At 42.1% G+C, this 14,677-nt stretch overlaps 1 protein-coding gene across 1 annotated transcript in view; it reads right to left on the reverse strand.

Moving 5' to 3' along the window:
- LOC137265149 (5-hydroxytryptamine receptor 4-like) overlaps positions 1-14,282 on the reverse strand; it is a 100,209-nt gene extending 85,927 nt beyond the window's left edge. The window contains exons 1-2 of the mRNA XM_067800467.1: positions 14,116-14,282; positions 13,773-13,899 (exon numbers count right to left, since the gene is read on the reverse strand). The gene's annotated coding sequence lies outside the window, so the exon portion shown is untranslated. The remainder of the gene's footprint in view (positions 1-13,772; positions 13,900-14,115) is intronic.
- Between the last annotated feature and the right edge of the window lie 395 nt (positions 14,283-14,677).

Consider the following 14,677-nt stretch of genomic DNA (forward strand, 5'->3'; position numbering starts at 1 on the left):
AATGTGTCCTTGGACGAATGAGTGTAGCAAGATAGTAAGTTTGACAAATTTATGAACGACGTCATTACTGAATGGACACAACTGCCATCAACCCATCTGGGGAGTGAGTACACCGCATACCCCTGGCGACCCCCCAAGGTCAGAACACGGGGGAATGTGCTACGAAGTAGGATGTTGTGCAGGTTTAGCTGACTATGCAAATTCCTTCTGTAATGCCACGAACAAAGACAAGTATAACTGCTACTTGACTCCCATCAAGTCCATAGAGGTGTTTCTCACTATACCGCACCGAATGTACAAATTATACTGACATACAAGAAACTTCCAGTCTGAACATAACGTAATTTCAACTTTCAGTTTGTTCGTGGTTACGTTTAGTTTGGAGTCCTCTATGAGCCAACATTTTAAAGAGGTAAATGTAAGGTATATTTTACGTTGTTGAAAAGGGAGCGAGCCCCTAGTACGTTCCATTGCCAAATGCTATCAGTGCAAGGGTAATTAGATTGAATATTTGTTGGATTAAACTCAGTCGCACACAGATGTTGCAGGCAGGGAAAGGTGGCTATTTTGTTACTGTCTTATCATCGTCTGTATCTCAACCGCAACTCTCTGTCTCGAGGCGCTTCCGTAACGCCGACAATAATAATGCCCACCAGTACCGACATCGTATACGTCGACATCTGCCACCGCCATGAGGTCCAATCTAACACTGCTACTACGTGTTCTGTCACTGATATTAAGGTATTACTTTATGACAAGCAATAGGAATTGTGCTGTCATTGCAACCATGATAATATTAATACTAGTAGCACTACTACTACTGCTGCTGCTGCTGCTACTGCTGCTGCTGCTACTACTGCTGCTGCTACTACTGCTGCTGCTGCTGCTACATCTGTCACCATTCCTACATTGGAATGCGGTGATGCGCCAGTGAGACAGTTGAAACGCATATTTCGACAGTAATAAACACCACTTCTTATCAGACTAGCACTATACTCAAAGATGGGAGATCGCGTATGTGCGAGTTGGTGGAGTGTGAATGAGGATGGGACTTGCAAGAGTGACTTTAAGAGTGTAACACCAGCTTGACCTAACATTCCATTAACGTCATGCCTATGTGCCCTCATTTAAAGTGGAATCGAAGTGGGTGTGGGAGGCATGCACCTGCTAGGAGGGATCAATGACCTGAAAGTTAGTGGTGAGATTGGAGTCATAGTGGTAATATGCAAGTGGTTTGTATCTCATGATACTACCACTGAAAGTGAGGATCCACTGAGGTCAGACAGATGGGTCCACGTGAGACGGGTACTGATAGTCAGGGATTCATTGAGGTCAGACAGATGGGTCCACGTGTGACGGTGTACTGATAGTTAGGGATCCATTGAGGTCAGACAGATTGGTCCATTTGAGACGGGTACCGATAGTGATGGATCCACTGGGGTCAGGCAGATGGGTTCATGGAGAGATGTCCTTTGATAGCAAGGGATGAATCGAGGACGGGCAAATGGGATCATAGTTAGACTGCAATTGATAGTGATGGAACCATTTAGATGAGACATGGGTACCAATGACTTACAATGGCAATAATGAGTCAACTAGGGACTAGGAAATGAGTACTGCAGTCAACATACAAAAGATGGTATTTTCAGTGAGAAAATACGGGTACCAAACACATCACTCCCTACCATCGATATAAAGATTGTTTACGCTATCAGGCAATACACTATCGGTATTCTAAACAACAGTGCAAGTCCAATCAATAATGCTGATCGCATTAGCAACGGTCACTCATTAGTAACCCGGGTAAGGACTTCAGTTCACGTACGCGGCAAGTACAGGTAGCAGTACCATCCGGTACATCCGGTGCTGACACAATTACAGCCAATGATGAAGATGCATGGAGAGACCAGGAAAAAAACAGTCCCATGAATATGAGGCTGACACGTGCAGGATGAAGATGATCCTATGAAGACACAATGAGACAAGGTTGACATGACAACGGGTGACTGAACACAAGACGCTTGGATCCAGTGCGTCTCGGGGAATCCAGTTCTGACATAGAAACAATATGTTTTGAAACATAGGACAACATTGGGAGCTATTGACCTGGTACTCGACATCAGCTATAGCACTGGCATTCAGATCTTCACGCTAAGTAATGCAGTACCTGGTGTCACGGTTAAATGCAGCTTAAATACTGCAGCCAAGTCAATAGGTGTGCGACAAATGTTATTGATTAAATGAGTCTCATTTATGCCCTTCCGGTATGGTATTTACAATACATGAGAAATAATTGATGGCGAGGCGATATATCCTTTATTCAGGATCCAAAATTGCCGATGTGGCAGTCCCTGAGAATGTATGCTTTCCTTGAAAAATAGAAACACCCGTTAGTTTTCTTAGTTGAGATGCATGTTGCGGCGTCTATATTTATGCGACATTAGTGTGTTGTGTAACTTTACAAATAGTGTCCACAAAAAAAAACTCTTTTAGAATATACATATCCCTACATATGTAAGAACGAAGATTTCAGTGAGATTTCATGATGTTTCTACATTCTTCTGCATTTCATTATTCTTCTTTAAATGGCATTTAGAAGCTGGCATGATGAAGACGAACAATTGTTTTTTTATGGATGTACAAATTCTTTATTGCAAAGTTCATTTCGGATTAGATTCTAACAACCTTCTCAAACAAATGATCTGATGTAACAAAGAAGCTGCCTATCCATGAAAAAGTTTTCCTCTTCCCTCCACTCACTGAGTTCATTAACTGAAGCAATTATAAATGTATAGGGGAGGGCCACTTGTCATAACGAGTAGGCAGCGTGACGGAGTGAGTGGGGTTTTAATCTGTATGTTTGTGTAAAGACGTACGTAACGGTGATCACGCTCATTTACCAGTCTACTGAAGTCCCTGGGCAGTGGTAAGGTGCTGACACACTTCAATCTGCGGCGTTTTAGTCGAAAACGTCACTTCCGCCCCTTCAGTGAAGGAATGGTTACGCTTTTAGCAATAGCCCTGCCATATCACAGCTGGAGAAACCAGATATAGGCTTCACACATTGTACCCATGTGGGGTATCGAACCCGAGGAAGCAGCGAGAAGTGGCATGGTTTGTATGACGTCAGATGTGTAAAACTATCTTTGGTGTTGTTTAACACCGCCTTCATTATTATCCTAACTATTTATTTATGATAATTTATATTGCATTAACCTGAAACTACGGAAATATAAAAAAAACGACTATGTGTGTGCGCGTATGGGTATGTATGCGTAAACATGAGCGTCTGTGTGAATAATAAACACGTAGACATGCATTTGGAAATAAAGAACTTGAACATTTACATCTGACGAGTCGCCAAACAGCGCTCAAGATGAATCTAAAGCGCTTCGTCAACACATTTCCCTGCCTACCTGTTTGTGTTGCTGTACAACCCAATATTTGCTATGATACCATGCACTGTACATAACCCACAGAGAGTTTGACATTGACTACAACCACCAGCGATACAGTATATTCAGTGTGCGGGATGTTGGACAGCCAGTTGCAGGAATACATATTGAATCCATTACAGGTCGCATACTCATTATCAATATGACAAGCACAGGGGCTTATTAGGCAGGACTGTCATTGTCAGCAATGTTGGCTGTTTGCATAATGTGTGCAGCACTCATTCTGGCCAGTCGCTACAATGAGGTGCGTGGCCCAGGTGGGTCCATATTGCAGGGGAAATAACGCCGTTACATGGACGTTACGAGTGAGTTTAGTTTTACGCCGCCTTTAGCAAAAGTCTAGAAATATCACGGCGGGGACACCAGAAATGGTCTTCACACAAAGAACACCATCAACCAGAGCACCCTGATTACTCTGCAGCAAAACAGCGCTCTGTCTTAGCTGACCTCGCTAATCCGTGAATGCTCAATAGTACACAAACCCACTCTTGCAAATATGGCGCCTGGTTTCAGAGAGGCATCACTGCTCACCGCTATTGATTAAAAAACATTTTCAAATATGAAATATGAGACTGCATTCACTGGTGTACAGACCGGCAATGTAAAAGAACGGTTAGGCGATCATGTGAGCATACTGAGCTATTAAAACTACGCCATTCAAGTCAGCAGGAGGAGGATGCTTTGATTTGTCCTTTTCTGCATGAGTGGGTCTTGTCTGAACAAATCGTGTTAAGGACCCAATTCTCCACGTGAATGTTTTTTAACAATCCTGAATGAGAGGCTCAACGAAGCTTTCAGCGAAATTCCAGCACTTACACATCAAGGATTTGCAGAGAGAGTGAATATTGTCTTATGCCAGTCAGTACCATGCAACTATACACCATGGTAGGCTCTAATTATATCTATAAGACAGCATGAACAAAGGTCATACATGTTTAAGTACGATCATACACAGAGATAAAGGTCACGCACTGTGTTCACCCAATCCTCAGGTTTTGGCTCTTAAGAGTTCTGGGTCCGGTTCGTACCGTTCTTTAGTGTATCATACTTACGACCTGTCGTAATTCTTTAGTGTATCATACTTACGACCTGTCGTAATTCTTTAGTGTATCATACTTACGACCTGTCGTAATTCTTTAGTGTATCATACTTACGAATGTCGTAGCGCTACGTACGTTTGTGGATCGAGATCCTTGGGACTTATTCTGCCACAGAATTCCTATTGAGCCTTAGAATGGCTACCATGAGATGTGAACGTTGTACCCATGTAGGTAATGCAAAGTGACATGACAAGTGAACGACTAAGAGTGAATTTATACCAAATCCGGTCGTCTGAACCAACTACATGGAAGTCCCCCTGGACCTCAAGTGTTGAGTCGAAGTACAATATTAACTCTTTCAATTTCAACCGTCCAAATAAATTGCATTTCTTGCTCATCAGATATGTATATAATAATGTTTTTATGTTACCTATAACAGAAATGGCAGGCAGACTGAAAGAGCTATTGATAACTCTAAAGTGTATTGGTTTTAAGGGTTTGGGGCGATACAAATCTAAATGATAATGTCCGAGTAATGTCCCTTTGCCACACATCGGTGGGTTCGGAAACCGCAATGACCTAATTATGACTCTAGATTTGTCAGTACCATGACAGATCTCATGTGTTTCTCCATAGTGGTATAGGACGTTGGGTTAGCAGAGTGGTTAAAGTGTTCGCTCATCACGCCTAAGACATTCCCTTCGAATACAGAGTGTCCCCGCGCCGTGATATAACTGGAATATTGCTAAATAAACTTAGTCACTCCAGGGTGGTAACCGTCTGATGCCTGTCTCAGTTGGGGACACGCCCATTTGAGTGACAAACCAGGAATAATGCGGTGTTAAAACGAACACCATCGCTCACGTGATACAACGCACCGTGATATTAGTTTAAGCTGCCCTTCAGCCGGGGAACACCAGAAATGAGCTTCACGCACAGTATCAATGTTGGGAATCGAACCCGGGTCTTAGACGTGACGAGCGGATGCTTCAACCACTAGGCTATCCCAGCGCCTCACTGATAAAGGAAAGAGGGCTCTGAAACTAATTATCAAGGTATACAGTGCAAAATTGCTGTACTAATATTTTTAGATTTGAGTAATTAAAGTTATTTTAAACACACGTACATTCTTTTCAACATATGTGTGTGACCAATATTAGTTTATTATTAACGGCAGCTTGAAGCCTGCAGATATGCTTTACCTATAATTAATCCATAATTACCCATCGAGTTGTAGTTCGCTCACTCATTGCACGTGCAACATCGAGTACAGTAAGACCAAGGTGAACGCACCAGAACGAGGCTCCTTGGTCTGTTTTTGATTACAAGGCCGGGTTTGTGTTTTAGAGAGCTCCAGAGCGTATATCTATAAACTGTAGTGTACCTCATGTTTCATGTGGGCAGCTGTGCTTCTCTTTCTTCTAAACTCAATATCAATCTAGATCGGAGAAACATATGGTTTTACTGAAAAAAGCGTTTTAACTGAATTGATGAATAGCTCCAGAGATACAGGTATACATCAGGCATGCACAGTTCAAGTGTTACCAGTGATTGTTTTGTGTACATGTGGTTAGGAAGTGAAAGTACCGGTACAGTACATGCAGTACAGAGGCTGTTTACAAGAAATACACACATTTAAGAGGATACCGGAACAGGAATCAGGGAAATCTACATCCCCTATATATTGAGAGAAAACGATCGGGCTGTTTGAAGTCCAGATACATATCTCTTGCCAAATCTGATGAGGAGGTTAAACCGACTGTTTTATGTGTTTTCTCCAAATCTGTTCCCGTATCTGGCACCAATAAGACACTTCTCTTGTCACTCATTGACGACCTACACTAAACTGTTCTAATACCGAAGTGTTATATATTTAATTACGTGCTAAAACAGGTTCTTCATTGGGTTTAGGTATATTTTTCATTTAGTTTGGTAGCACGTTGTAATAGAAATACTACGGGGTATAGTAGTAAAGCGAAATGTTGGTTCTGTGTTTGTTCAACGTCATACTCAGAAATATTCCAGCTGTAGGGTGTAACTAATAGGGTCTGGACCAGACAACCCAGTGATCAAGAGCATTAGTATGAGCCTACACAATTAGGATACGATAGTATGAGTCAACCAACTCTGAGGGCAAACATGGGTTCTTACCTGAACCTGCACGTGTCACCAAGCAGTGAATGGGTACCCGTCAGGTTTTGACTAGCGACTCACACAAATGAGAGGAACCGGCAGCATGTGCTGAGGATCCATTTCTAAATTGACGCAGCGTGAAATAAAATGATATCAGATGCAATGCGAGGGGAAATATAGAAGCACTAAAGTTTTCATGTCATTTTGAAGGGATCATTAGCAAAGCCATATCCAAAGTTTCACATATGTGGGTAAATAATGTGAGTCACGAGATATAAGTTATCACAAGACACTGGGGTATAATATTTGTATTACCAAGATATCAAGTCAAACAAAATGGGGATCGTGGGGCTGAAACATAGCAAACCATTTTGCTAGAGGTTGATAGGTATTGTGTAGTAAAATATAACAAAACATAAATATAACATTTACATTCATATCAGTGTCCGGGTGAGGCTCAATGCTTTTTGATATCCCTTCGTAACCATCTTGTACCATACGATCTTGAATTGCTCTTTCCTGTCGAATAATTGAATTGTCTTTGAATGTGTTTGTGTCGGGAGACAGAGTCGGGTAGAATACGCTTACCCTTTCCCGAACACCTGCTATCATCACTGAGTGATAACGATTCATTAAAACACGTTTATATTGAAGTCTGAATCATATGATGGACTTACCTTCACTAGACATTTCATGACAAAAGAAATGTTTCGGTTGATTACTGTCTCAAGATGTCTAAACCGACCTTAATAGTTTATTGTTGAAAACAAGAGATTGCACGTGCGTTTTTCAGCTCTGTAATAGGGCATCCTTTATTAATCGATAGCCTGAACCTCGACGAACCATTCAAAACACAGAAATGTGATTTCCTGTAAAAGGAACCATGGCCAATTGCCGAGAAGCGAGAAAGACAGGCACATCCGTATGAAGAGTTGAACGTTCTCATAATAGTGTCTCTCAAGTGCGCAGCCGAGTTTTTTAATCTGTATAACACAATTTGTGTATATCCATTTACTTTCCTGATACACCACTCTGGCTGATACAATATATCGCGCAGTGACAACTACAAACTTTAATCTCAAAAATGCAACACTCCCTAAGTAAGAACGTACAAATCCAATACTTTAAAGCTAAAACTGCCAGTGCTTGTCGTGAGAGGCAACTAAATTAAGCGGATGGTCAGGTTTACTGACTTGGTTGATGCAACCCATCATCTCTGCTTGCGTATGTCGATGTTCCTAGTGCTAATCACTGGATTGTCCAGACCAAACTCGAATGTATACAGACCGCCGCCACATGGTTGGAATATTGCACGCTAAGAGAACGCCGGAGGACGCCAAAACCCCTAACAAACAACAAAAACAAAAAACAAAAACCAAACAAACCCAAAACACAAACAAAAAACAAACAAACAAAAAAACCAAAAGCAACCAAAAAAAAAACAAACCAAAAAACCCCCCCAAACAACAGCCGATCACCAAAAAACCCAACTAAACAAACAAACAAATACAATCGACCAACAATTAAAATAAGTAAAAACAAACACAACCCACAAAATCTCGCAATGAACTAACCCAACACTAAACAAACAAACGCAGCACAATATTCCCACTAACCCGACTCAACACTCAATACACACGACAATGACGTCCTTAATTTAATTTAATCTCCTGACGAACAAACCGCTCTACTTGTAATCTACCAAGTCAATCCCACTATTCAATGAAATTAACTAACTCAAGTTACTGGAGATTTACTCTTAACAAGGTACCGTCAGATGAACACCTATGGTGTTACAACTACAGCAACACCATACGAGACAACCACGTGTACGAGGTCAGCTCTCTGTTCCGGGAAGGCGCAGCTGGTCATAAGGCGGCGAGATTGACCATCGTGAAGATGTAACTGGACATTGCAGCAAGTGACCACAATGGGCATATCAGTCAACGTCTTCATTGTGGAGCTGACCCCGAGTCGCCAACTCCTCCTACGTATTTGGCGCCAGGTTATCCGGAGAAGATACTGTTACAGCTCGCCTGTATCCACCGCCCTATATAGGTGTAAACTAGCCGTATCCAATCCATGGACGTTCAACACGTATTTACCGCTGCAAGAGGGTTTGCCTGTCCGGAACTGGGTCCATCAGTTGAGAATTGTCCATCACGGTTAGGAGCACTGTCTATCAGACTAGACTTGCACAAAATGCTCATGTAATAAAAACTAGTGAGTGACTTTAGTTTTACGCCGTTTTTGGAAATATTCCAGCAACGTCACAGCGGTGTGACACCAGAAATTGGCTTCACATATTGTATCCATGTGGGGAATTGAACCCGGGTCTTCGGAGTGACGATCCGCGACCGAACTCTTTATCCACTAGGCTATTCCGCCACCAAAGTATATACAGTTTAAACGCTAATTTGTAAGAAATATGAATACAAAAAAACCCAAACAAACAACAAAGAAACACACCTTGACCCCCCATCAGACCTTGATCCTCTTATCTGGAGTGAGCGAGTTTATTACGCCACACAGCAATATTCCAGCTATATGGCGGTGGTCAGTAAATAATCGAGTCTGGACCAGACAATCCAGTGATCAACAACATGAGCATTGATCTGCGCAATTGGGAACCGATGCCAACCAAGTCAGCAAGCCTGACCACCCGATCCCGTTAGTCGCCTCTTTTGACAAGCATAGTCGCCTTTTATAGCAAACATGGGTTGCTGAAGGCCTATTGTACCCCGGGACCTTCACGGGTCTCTTCTTTGGACTTGCTACTTTAAAGAATATAAGTACTATGCACCCATGGGAAGTTGCGTAGCTACCATAATACAAAACACCCTTGGCTTACACACGATTGTTGCTAAAAAGGCCGGACAAGCTGTCAATACTATCAAAATATGAAGGTTTGTAACATACCGGGCTTGCACAAACAAATGTTGGTTTGTTACGCGCTTGGTAGGTTTAGCTCCCAGTACAGCCATGAAGCAAGGCTAGTGAACGACGTGAGTATCCGCGTCATAGATCAAATTACTGATAATCGCAACAGAACATAGTGCAATATAAGGAAAATGATTTCAAAATACATACTCCTTGACTTCGGTAATAACCGATTCAGACACTTCTGCTATATCAGAACATCTTATACACGGCGGTGGGGTAGCCTAGTGGTTAAAGCGTTCGCTCGTCACGCCGAAGACCCGGGTTCGATTCCCCACATGGGTACAATGTGTGAAGCCCATTTTCTGGTGTCCCCCGCCGTGATATTGCTTGAATATTGCTAAGAGCGGTGTAAAACTAAACTCACTCACTCACTCCCCAAGCGTAATCCTCGGTGCAGGAGATCCGTCTACGGTTAAGCGGCGCAACTCGCACAGCAGTTCAGCATCTTGACCTCATTGTATCCACGCATGGAGGGAGAGGCTATAACCACTTGTCTGATTCACCCCCTTCAACAAATTAATAAGGTCATGAAGCTTCTCTAAGTCACTAACCCACTAGCCCACTCAGTTGACAAGCGATTCGGGACTGTCATTCCAACGGGTCTACTCTAAAGATCTTAAGAATTCCCATCGGGATCCAAGTACTTCAGAGCGACGAATCAGTTGAGTACACACACACAGACACTTCCAGACAGGTGTGATTGAGGGTTCGTCCGATTGGGAACAATCAGGGAACAATCAGGGAACAAATGTTCTGACCACAATCAGTATGTGGCAGTCGGTGCTAAATGAAGTTGACCAAAGTAAGCCAAACACAATACATGGGGCAATTACCCGACAATGCTGAACAAGATCCAGATATTAAAGAAGGGATTTAATTCAGGTATTGACAGGGTACGTGCTTAACTACTTTTCCTATGGCTAATTCACCTCGGCCCTTGACTGAAGACCCACTGACGGACCAGCCTCGCCTCTCCTGAAGTCGATGAACCACGATATGTTCCCTTTGACCCAACCCTTTCGCAGGGCTAAAACTCAAAATGAAAGTCTAGTTCCTCAGTTTCAGGAATCTGAATTTCTATTCTCACTGGGGCTCCTTTTCAATGTTAAGGGAATTATTTGTTTCTGTCAAAATCATAAATATATTCAGAACCTAAGTGATGGAATGTCATGTATAAAACTAGGACATTACAGATTCCAAGGAACCATTAATTATTTCGATAAATTCCTGGTTCTAATTCACACGAACGCTGCATGCACGGCCACTGCAAAGTCTGGAGATTCGGCTTTACGTTGACAGCCACAAATTCTAAGTGATGCGTTCGGTTTTCAGTTAAATTCAGAGCTGTGATAATTCCGATACACTACCTCTGATTTCAATGCACAGTAGGTTTATCTCCTACGTATTCATAAGTACGGACTCTTACATAACCGATTTCGATTGGATCTGTGCATAATATACATGACTTCTTACAGATAGAAAAGACGTACACAAGACGTGTAGGTTGTAAACACGGACAGTATGGTTCCTCCACTCCTAAATAACACTGGCAAAGGTTAGCGATGAATTATTGAATGACAAAAATACAACATATCAGTTACAGCATGTTTGGCTGCAGTCAATTATTGATGATACCATTGCGTATCGCCGTGCGGCCAAGCCGACCAGCGGAAACAAAGGTCCGTGCAACATGCTCGGATTGTTCATGACGTGGCTGACGAGACTTTATCACGAGATTTCATCACTTTCTTCGTCCACCCGCCAGCTTGGCAGGCCTACTTGCCTTTATGGTGTGATTCGGAATGGTAAAGATTCCTTGCAGTAAAATTGATTTCCACGATGACAGGTGATTCTATTCTGCCATTATCGTTGGTTTGTTAAAAATAAAGAATTTAGAAACATTCTGTTTATATGCATTCCAATGGGGAGATTATGGAATAATAGTCTGGCGATGGGTTAATGTTCCTGTAGCGTGACAGTAAAGACCTACACCGCTACTGGCAGCATACAACGGATTTGTTAATTCTAACAATTCAGCCTTTTTGGTACATGTGGCTACACAGCTAATCAATAACCCTTTCAAAATTTGCTGAATATCCAACAACTCCGTTCTATAGTTCATTAATCTATAAACAGTTATAAAACAGTTTGATAAACTTGTCCCTCGTTACTCTTGGTGCAAAAAGGCGGAATTCCTTGCAAAATACGAAAATTGAGCTGTAAAATTCGCTTCATCACAGTGCATAATATATGTTAATATTTGTTAACATCAGCAATTTTTGGGTCGGGAGAGTCAAGATACAGAAAATATATTTGAACAAATTTTGTTATTTACGGGAATTAATTTATGTATGATACACAAATGCAGACTGCTACCAGTCGCAGTGAGTCAGTGAGTGAGTGTTCTGCGATTACATACTACAGTCAGTAACCTTCCGACTGTATCAGCTCAGGGCTGTTGGGCTCAGGGCTGTTGGGTAGTCCAGTGGCTGAAGTGTTCGTTCGTCACGTCGGTTCCGGTTCTTCACATGGGAGCGACGTGTGAAGCCCATTTCTGGTATCCTCCGCCGTGAGTTTGCTGACGTAATGCTAAAGGCGGCGTAAAATCACACTCACTCACAAACAGTATCAGCTCGGTTTGAGAATACTCGGGTTTTGAACAATTACACTTGTGGCTTAAGCATGAGCACCGGTCCAGGTTTTTCAAATGCCAGATCAGCCAATCCCCATTTGCCTCCTATTGCTCCCACGGGTTTCCGACGATTGGGCAAGGAATTACTTTCCTGCACGGCAGGTGGTATGTCATCATCTGTCAGATTTATGGTGGGGACGCGCAGATCTTTACATCTGGAATAAACCAGCTCATGCCTACGTTTACAATGTAATTTAACTTGTATGTGCATAGTAAGTCCATATGCTATACCTATTGTTGCCTTCAAGGCTATGTCTTTGTTGTATTATTCCTTTGATCATGAAACTTTCTCAGTGGTTGGCCATTTTGTTAATTTCATAAAGCATTCATTTTCTGACATGACCAGAATTGATCTATACTGAACAGTAAAAGAAACACAAGTTTCGAAAAAATGAAATCTAATAAAAATAAGCGTTCATGTTTACATGTGCGTCCTCTATTTAAAACTTTGACAAGAAGCCAGTGTTGCTTTTTTTTTGCTTTCCAGTATACTATAGACAGTGTCAATATACGCCGTGTAAGGAGTCCTAGCACTAGAGCTTGTTGGCATGTGTTCTTTCTGGCACCCCATACATCTGCAAGTATACACCGGTACAACCTGCGTCACAGTGTACAAAACTAAGCTTTCGCTGCATACGTTTAACATGAATTAGCGTAAGTTTTGTGTCTGTAGTGATAGGGGACTACACAGGTTTGTCAAAGCTGCTGCCTTCATGGAAACGCAATGAATTGCACTCACAATATCACCCACTGGTTTATCTGACGTTTTCATTCAAAGCCCATTGTCACAAGACAGGAATATTTCACACCTGGCCGTAAAACAGCATGCAAGCAATTATGCAGAAAGATGTATGAACATGGAAGATAGAAATTCAAACTTTTTGAGGAAAATGTAACTGCACCCAGTATATGAATAATGTCTTAACAAAACATGTTTAAAAACAGTTGTACCACTTCAAAGCTCATTCGCTTTTACAACGCGTGTTTGTACAACGAAATGGAAATCTTTGGCCAATTTATAAGTTGGAAATTGTTCTTGCCGACACCTGAACATATCTTCTTCCCTAAATGCGTAACCAAACAACTCTTTAGCTGTACTACTGTATTCTTTCACGTTAGATCAGATGACCTGTACATGGTTGACGGTCTGGAACCTTCTTCGAACGAGTAAGAAATCTTTGTTCATTCATTACGCAGTCGTACATTCCCCAAATATTGGCAAATGTGGGTTATTTTTCATACACAAGAAAAAACATAAAAAACGCGTGCTAATGAGCAAATTGATACCCTTACAAGGAGGGCTTGTTACCTTTGGAAGGGTTCCTGTGAAGGAAGGGTGCAAAAAGATATCGATACGCCATGTGAAGACAAACCTCATTAGTCTAATTACCGAGACGGGCTTTGAGGCAAATGATACGATGTGACGCCGGCTGATACGCCAGTTCAAAATCTACACTTGTTGTACATTATACAATGCAAACACAGCGTGAAAATACGGTATTTTCCTACCTGCTATAGTAACACGTACTCCACTGAATTCTCCTGGTTTTCTGACCAGAGCCGGATATCGTCTGCTCCTAAAGTTGGCGCGAGCTGACACCGCGCATGTCACGCATGATCTGACAACTAGCGGTTTCTGAAAAGAAGAAATCGACACAAATGCCAGAAAGTTGCAAGTTCTCTTTGAGCATGCGAGACTGGCGAGGAGACTGAGTGAAAGAGATGGCTCAGAAGTTGAGGAATGGGCAGAGCAGATTGCTGATCACAAGCTTCGCCTCCCTCTCCCCATATCACACATGTAGAAAGCATCAAACTAGACCTTGGTGCTAAACTTGGAAATAATGTCTTTTACCTCTGCAGAGATGAGATCTAGTATGCATGGGATGCTGCAATGCCGCCAAACCAAACTATAGTTATCCTTTTGAAAACACAGCAGACGACAGTTAGAGTACTTGACTTGAAGGCGGGAGGGAGCGCGTGTCACGTGCTGCCACTTCTCTCTCTATCTTCCTGCACAGTGCAGGACACTCATGCAGCCCTCAGACAGATCATATTTTCATTCCTGATTGTATTACAGAATGACATGTCCCAAATTATTCGCTTCAACACTTTGTTGAAAATCGGCTACAATCTTTGTTGGGAGATATTGCTCTTGTAATATTAATCATATCGATTTGAGCGAATGTAGAAAGAAAATCGCAGTGAGCTCTATTAGTCGGAGCAGTCGCTCGGAAAGCCGATAATATTATTCGGTGGTCCTTGGAAGTCATGTTTATGTACGTGTTTTTTCTCCTTTGATTCTTTTTATCAAAACTCATGTCATTCATCTTGTGTTCGGTAAACATCCAAGGCCGTGTTGTGTTACTGGGTCGGTTGAAAACGACAGCCGTGAGGACTTGATTGGTCGATCAGCA

Source organism: Haliotis asinina, chromosome 15 (assembly GCF_037392515.1).
Source record: "Haliotis asinina isolate JCU_RB_2024 chromosome 15, JCU_Hal_asi_v2, whole genome shotgun sequence".
In the NCBI taxonomy this organism is placed as follows: domain Eukaryota; kingdom Metazoa; phylum Mollusca; class Gastropoda; order Lepetellida; family Haliotidae; genus Haliotis; species Haliotis asinina.